At 36.0% G+C, this 7907-nt stretch overlaps 1 protein-coding gene across 3 annotated transcripts in view; it reads left to right on the top strand.

The window, feature by feature from the left end:
* The first annotated feature begins 2925 nt into the window (after positions 1–2925).
* The window catches only part of LOC107582992 (TBC1 domain family member 10A-like), a 17050-nt gene continuing 12068 nt past the window's right edge, over positions 2926–7907 (top strand). For 2 of the 3 annotated variants that reach the window (XM_016269043.1, XM_016269045.1), the window contains exon 1: positions 2926–3357. The gene's annotated coding sequence lies outside the window, so the exon portion shown is untranslated. The other variant, XM_016269044.1, reaches the window with a different exon arrangement.

Here is a 7907-nt window from a genome sequence, read left to right as displayed (position 1 = left end):
AAATTTAAACTGTAGCCTAACACTTTATTTTAGTGACTTTGTTATACAATATAGTATAGCACTATAGTAATACCAGTAACCCTTAGTAACTCTAATCTTATAGTCGATAGCCTGTTGTTTATTAATATTACTCAGTGCTTATTTGTGACCTTGGACCGCAAAAGCAGTCATAAGTAGACGGGTATATTTGTAGCAATAGCCAACAATACATTGTATTGGTCAAAATTATCGATTTTTCTTTTATGACAAAAATCATTAGGATGTTAAGTAAAGATTTTCAAATAGTTGTATCTCGGCCAAATATTGTCCTATCCTATTCATACATCAATGGAAAGATATGTATTCAGCTTTCAGATGATTTATAAATCTCAAATTCACCCTTATGACTGGTTTTGTGGTCCAGGGTCACATTTGTGTAATTACACTGTAACAAAGCCATCTTAAAATAAAGTGTAACCAAAAGAATTATTAACATTTAATTTGTATTTATATATAACATATGTTTTGTGTTTATTTGTTATTTTACTTTTTTTTTATTTAATGCTCAAAACAATATACAGATAATAACAATGAGAAATAAAATAAAACAGAGAATAGACAAAATAAAAAAATGAGAGGATTTAAATACAGTGATATAAATATAAGTATAAAAATACTCACGGGTTTTGAGAACTACAAGTCGTTAAAACTGGAAAGGAACCGAAAACAAATAATATTACTTTTTATTTTATTTGATCATTATAAGATATGAAACACAGAATGACATTAATATACTACATGCCAGGGAGCAAGAAAATAATGTACCTTTTAAAAAGATTCACAGTTTTTACAGCTTTCTTATTGGAAGAGTCAGAAATCAAATTCATATACAGTTTTAACTCTTCCAGAAAAAGGTTAAAGAAAGGCTTACACTTACACTTGTATTTACATTTGTGTACAAAATATTTGGCGAGAAACAAAATAAGATTGAGTAAATAAAAAACATCTGATTGTTCCCTTTCAAAATGTGTATAACCCAGAATAACATTTTCATATTTCAATGAAATTTCAGTTAAATTATACCACAAGAAATACTCAAAATGTTTTTCCACAGATTCTTAGTATACTCACAATACCAAAATAAATGAGACAAATCTTCAGTTTGGAGACCACAGAAGGAGCAATTTACAGAAATAAACCTTTGTAAAAAACATTTTGTGGGATAACACCGATGTATCATTTTATAAGACACTTCTTTTATCTTATTGTACAAAAATAATTTTTGAGGCAAAACCCACACTCTAGCCCAGTTAATTTCACCTACATGTCTGCTCCAATAAAAGATGGCATTCGGACAAGAGACAACCTCATTCTGGAACAGAGCACGAATGCTCCTATTATTTGATTTGGTGGTAAGGGATAATTTACAGACATATGTATCCAATACAATGAGATATGGCACAATCTGAGAGACATTGTTATTAAAACCCTTTATAAACATAATAATCCCAGAAGGGATAGCGCCAAAAACAATAGCATATTCTTTTGCTGTTATTGGGATTTTATAATGTGACAAAAACTCCTCATATTTTAAAGGAATCCCTTGGTCATTGAATAACTGACTCACCAAAATAATATTCTTTTTAACCCAATTATCAAAATAAATTGATTTATTCTTGTACAGCAAATCTCTGTTGTGCCAAATTATATAACTGTGTGGGGAAAAATTATGCTTGTAAATTAAAGACCACAATAAGAGACATTGTTTGTGAAAGTGAGATAATTTGGAAGGAATTTAGTCAGGATTATAATTACATAAGAGCAAAAAATTTAGACTACCTAATTTAGAAAAAATACAATTTGGTATAAAGTTCCATAAAGAGGTGGGATTATTTGAATGTTGTTTAATCCAGTTTATTTTAAATGTATAATTAAGGGTAGAAAAGCTGATGAAATGAAGTCATAAGAAGTTCATAAGAATTCATAACTACAGATTTTCTAAAATAGTGTTTCTTATTTTTCCATAAGAAATGAAAGAAGCATTGGTCAACTGTCTTGGAAGTCTGAGCATCGACATAAAGAGATGTAGCAGAATAAGCTAGATGTGAAAGACCCTCTGCTTTAGAAAGAAAAGTTCTACCCTTGAGAGACAAATCTCTGAGTAACCATAGATTTAGTTTCTTTTTGGTCTTTTGCATAATCGAGGAAAAGTTATCAACACATCTATTCTTCATATCCTTAGAAACGACTTTACCCAAGTAAGTAACTCTGTCTTTCACTGGGATGCTATCTATGTTTGTCAGACAACAAGTTTAGATTGAAAATAGTTCACATCTGTGGATATTTAAGTGTAAGCCTGATGCCCGAGAGATTACACTAATAATATGAATAGCTAAAGAAACCTGAGCAGAGTTGCGTTAAAACAGTGCAGTGTCATCTGCGAGTAGACTCAGTATGATCTCTCTGTCTGCAGTATTAATGCCCTGTATAGCGCGTGCTCGAAGATAAACAGAAAGTAGTTGACCAGCTAATAAAAATAAAACCGGTGAGATCGGGCAGCCTGGTCTAATTCCACGCAGCAAATTAAAACAGTTTGCATTCGCACACAGTGTTTGAACAGCTTTGATAAAAAAAAGGTCCAAAACCAAACTTTTCTAAGGCAAGAAAAAGAAACTTATGTTCAACAGAATCAAATGCTTTATAAAAGTCTAAAAACAAAATAAAGCTCTCATCTACAATTAAGTCAGAGTAATCAATAAGATCCAACACTAATCTAATATTATTTGAAATATGCCTCCCCGATAAGAAACCAGACTGGGATTCATCTATAATAAATATGACTCTTTTAAAAAAAATAATTTTTTTTTTTTAAATATGACTTTTTTTGTTGAGCTATTTTAGCGCGAGTGACCTGCTGGGCGTCGTTGCGTCAGTCGACGCTGCGAGGCGGGAGCGCGCACGTCGCTGTCAGTGAGTCGCTTGAGGAAATGCGGACACGGCGAGATGTCAGCAGGGCCGTGTTTATCTCTTCCAGCGATGCTGCCCGGTTCACATGTCAGGGAGGTTTCCTGACTTTTTAAAACGCACCGCACAAGTGTACTCAATGCCAGCAGTGCTACGGATCTGTTTTCGCGCGGATGAGTGGGCACGCAGTGCGGAGCGGCAAGTGTTTGGCTAACACTGTTAGCCCAGCGGCACACTCAGACTCCCAGCCCCAGCATTTTCGGGTTTATCTTTAGGACTTTTCAATCGGCCCAGCGGCTTACCAGCGGCCTGCCTCGGTCCCGCCTTTACATCCGTTCAGCGGCGGCGGCGGCGGCGGGGGGGTCACGGTAACCGGAGCAGACAGGAGCCCCCCCCCGGGACAGACAGCTGCGGGTGAGTCTGAATAATGAAGATCTTCTCTTTTATCTCTTCTCAGAGGGAACAGATGTGTCAGAACAGATGGACACGATTAATAGCACTGTTTTCCAGCGCCGTAAACCGGGAAGTTGAGCTGGTCGGCCGCACTGGATAACGTTACCGTAGACATGAGCTAGCAGGTTAGCAGGCCAATTTCAGCAGCTAACAATGAGTACATTACAGTTAAAAACTTGCCAATCCTAAACCGTGAATGGTGATGTTTAGCAATATAAAGGCCGTTTGTGTTGTTGAGAGGCTGTTGCATGACAGACAGCACGATTAGCAGCTTTAGGTTAAACTTGGCAGTCACAAATCCAGCGACTCCTGCGGGGTAAGCTTGTCTCAGGTGCTGTCTGCTCACTTCATGACCTTGTGTGTTTTATGACTGTAGTCTTGTGTTTAAAACCGTGATGTATTCTGTGTAGAGGTTGGCCTTTTTAAATGGAGGTTTCCCGGTATCCGGTTCCGTATTATTGTCCAGTCACCTCACATGTGGTTAATCACAGTATAACTGACAGCTCACAGGTTTATACCGTTGCCTTTTTAAAAACTTATAAAAAACTTAAAAACCACATGTGTGGTTTGTTTACTACTCATTTGTCCTCACGCTTCAGATATTACTAGGCTTGGATACCCGGAACGAGCACAGGTCTTGTGTATGGGTGGAGTCCCACAAAAGTAGCATTGTCCGATTCATGAACGAATCGTTCCTCTGAATAGAATCTTTAGTGAATTGATTGAACCGTTTCTGCTGTAAACTACAGTATTTTTTTTTAAATAAAATATTTGATGACGTATATTATATACCAGCAAGTAGATGCGACCAGAATATGAACCCAATAAGCTAAATTGCATACGCATTTCCCCATAAAGAACATACACATAAGGAGTGCTTAGCTGTATAGACTGTATGTATGTATGTATGTATGTATGTATGTGTGTGTGTGTGTGTGACCCTGGACCACAAAACCAGTCATAAGGGTAAATTTGACCCTTATATATAAGGTTATATATAAATATATATACATTTATATATCATCTGAAAGCTGAAAAATAAGCTTTCGGTTGATGTATTGTTTGTTAGGATAGGACAATATTTGGCCAAGATGCAACTATTTGAAAATCTAGAATCTGAGGGAGCAAAAAAACTAAATATTGAGAAAATCGCCTTTAAAGTTGTCCAAATGGAGTCCTTAGCAATGCATATTACTAATCAAAAATTACGTTTTGATATATTTATGGTAGGAAATTTACAAAATATATTAATGGAACACGATCTTTACTTAAAGGGTTAGTTCACCCAAAAATTAAAATTAGCCCATAAATTACTCACCCTCAAGTCATCCTAGGTGTACATGACTTTCTTCTTTCAGACGAATCCAGTCGGAGTTAAATAAAAAATTGTATTTGATCTTTCAAGCTGTTTCATGGCACTCAACGGGTGTTGCATGCATCAGTCCAAAAGCAGTTAAATAAAAATCGCCCATCCATAAAAAAAAGTGTCTCACACGGCTCTGGGGGGTGAACAAAGGCCTTCTGTAGCGAATCGATTCCTTTTTTTTAAGAAAAATATCCATTTTTAAAACGTAATAATCACTTTAATCTAGCTTGTGCTCACTGTTGTAGACCGAAGCAGTTCCGGGAGGATGACGTATGAGTTCAGCGTTGCGCATGCGCCGGTGAGTCTCGTGAAAACCAACGATTGTTAACAGGAGCAAAGGAAGCAAAGTTTCCCTACTTCAGCAAAGGAAAACCAGTCTCCTCTTGGCTTATATCGAAATCCTCTGACATTCTTCTTTACAAATCCTCGTTTTGTACTTCTAATTAGTGACCGTTGTTTTGTTTTGATCTCTCCCCTGCGCTTCCGTGTGCGTCACTTCTGAGCGGCGCATGCACAGCGCTGACCTCATAGGTCATCAGCCCGGAACTGCTTCGGTCTACAACAGTGAGCGCAAGCTAGATTCAAGTGATTATTATGTTTTGAATATGGATATTTTTCTTACAAAAACGCATCGATTCGCTACAGAAGGCCTTTGTTCACCCCCCGGAGCCGTGTGAGACACTTTTTTTTTTATGGATGGGCAAATTTTATTTCAGTTCTTTTGGACTGAAGCAATGCAACGCCCGCTGAGTGCCATGAAACAGCTTGAAAGATCAAATACAATTTTTAATATAACTCCAACTGGATTTGTCTGAAAGAAGAAAGTCATATACACCTAGGATGACTTGAGGGTGAGTCATTTATGGGCTAATTTTCATTTTTGGGTGAACTAACTCTTTAATATCCTAATGATTCTTGGCATAAAAGAAAAATCGATAATTTTGACCCATTCAGTGTTTGTTTGGCTATTGCTACAAATATATCCCAGCGACTTAAGACTGGCTTTGTGGTCCAGGGTCACACACACGCATATATGTATGTTTGTGTGTGTGTGTGTATATATATATATATATATATATGAGAACAGTGTAGTTTTTACCGAGCAAACAGCAAAAATGGCGAGAAAGACCGTGGCAGTTGCGAGAGAGAGCGCCAGCCCTTGCTGTTTATAATTAGATACTGATGAACTTTGGGCTTTTTGAGCTGACTTCATGAGAATAATTAATCACACTGTGTCAAATGAATCACTAAATCGTTTTTGCACCTGTTTGGAAAAAGAAAAGATTTGTGAAAATGAGTAAGACTTGCTATCTCTACCACAAAAACCTCCTTATGAGGTTTGCATTGAGATTATTAATTGCTGGTTGTGAGATAATGCTTTATAACGTTACGTTATAATAGTCATCTGACTTCTGTGAATGTTTCATCAGCTTTTTGTAGACATCCCACAGTTTGACCATCACACGTAGGCTGTGTGTCCAAACCTAGTGAGCTGTCTGCCTAGACAGCATTTGGGCTTCACAGGCGTGTTCGAATGTTCAGCCACAATGCTTCTGTCGAGGAACCACTTCCTTTTCACCTCCTGTTAGCATCTGTACTCGGACACATTTATATATAGATCATGCGGAAGTCTAGAGGCAGATCTTAGTGTAAGAGGAAATACTGGTACCCTGTTCATATACACCTAAACTGGACCTGTATTACTAGTACAGGCTTACACTGTAATCAAATCACTGTAGTTAGCATCCTTATAATTCACTATATATATGAGACTCTGTGAAACAGTTGACCATTGTCTTTACTTAACAATGCAAAGGTCCTCTGAAATGTCTCTTACTCTTCAGGATATGGTTAAATACAATGCAACATGTTACATGTTGTTACATTTTATTTATTTTAATTCTTAAATTGTGTATTATTAGACTGATGAATCTTCTTGTTAACATTATTTATGTGGTGTAACTTTTGTACAAATGGCTGTATATCTTCTCTTCATCTTCTGCTGTGTTGTATTTTTTTTATGGTTATTTGCTACTTTTGTTATAGCAGCCTATATGTTTAGAAGCACAATTATTTGAGATGGGTCATATTTTGTTAGATCTTAAAGGGGTCATTAGGGGTGTGCGATATTGACAAAAAATGATATCTCGATATTTTCTGGGATTTTATCGATAACGATAATTAGACGATATTTTGCTGAGTGTGTTATTGTGCTGGTACCTTAAGGACTGCCGAAGACAGCTGACTCCTAATGTTTTTAATATTCTTCATATTCTGTGCGGTGGTCAGTTCATACTGATTGAAATACATTTTTTCCAATAAGTTTAAACTGATTTTTGCATTTTATGGGCATTTTCACCTTTATAAAGCCATTTTTTCTAAAAGTGTCCGTTATCTTTTGAGTCAAATTCTTACATTTAATCAGGGAATTAGAATAATAAGACATTTGGGCTGTTACCAAGCAAATTAAATCAACACAGAAGCTGCATCTGAAGTGGCATTTAGATGTATTTACACACATGTATTTTGTTTAATGCAAGACATGAATGCATTTAACCTGCAATTACAAATGCATAAATAATGTTTTGATATATTAAACATAAAATGTTGAATACTGATATTTGAAATTATTTAAAACATGAAAAAAAGAAAAAAAAGAAAAAGAAAAGAAAGAAAAAGCCAAAATTTGAAATTAAAACCGCCAGCAGGTGGCAGCAAATCACTGTTAATAAGTGAGTTATTGCGATTGACCCGAATCATTTAAACGGTTGATTCATTCAAGAACGAAACACCGTCATGTTGCTCAGAGACGCAAAACAGCACTGTAGCTGTATTCGGAATTATTTTTGTTGGCGAAATAGAGCAAAAACAAGAAATATGGTGTTTAAAACGTAAGTCTCTTAATTAACTTATTGTTTATTGAATTCAATGTCACACTTGTAATCATGGTAATTTTTGGAGAAAAACGGCACTCTCCGTGTGAAATTGAATAACTATATGAAGTGGTATAAATATATATGTTCTGCCATCATGTCTTGAATTTGTGATCATTCTAAATGCATTTTAATAGACTGAATCATGCAGTGAAAGAAAACACACTAAATGCGCACACGCACTAGTCTAGACTTCACGTAATGTATGCGTG

Source organism: Sinocyclocheilus grahami, unplaced genomic scaffold, assembly GCF_001515645.1.
Source record: "Sinocyclocheilus grahami isolate Dianchi unplaced genomic scaffold, SAMN03320097.WGS_v1.1 scaffold49.1, whole genome shotgun sequence".
Taxonomy (NCBI): Eukaryota; Metazoa; Chordata; class Actinopteri; order Cypriniformes; family Cyprinidae; genus Sinocyclocheilus; species Sinocyclocheilus grahami.
Note: the sequence above shows the minus strand (reverse complement) of the source record. Positions and strands in the feature narration are given on the sequence as shown.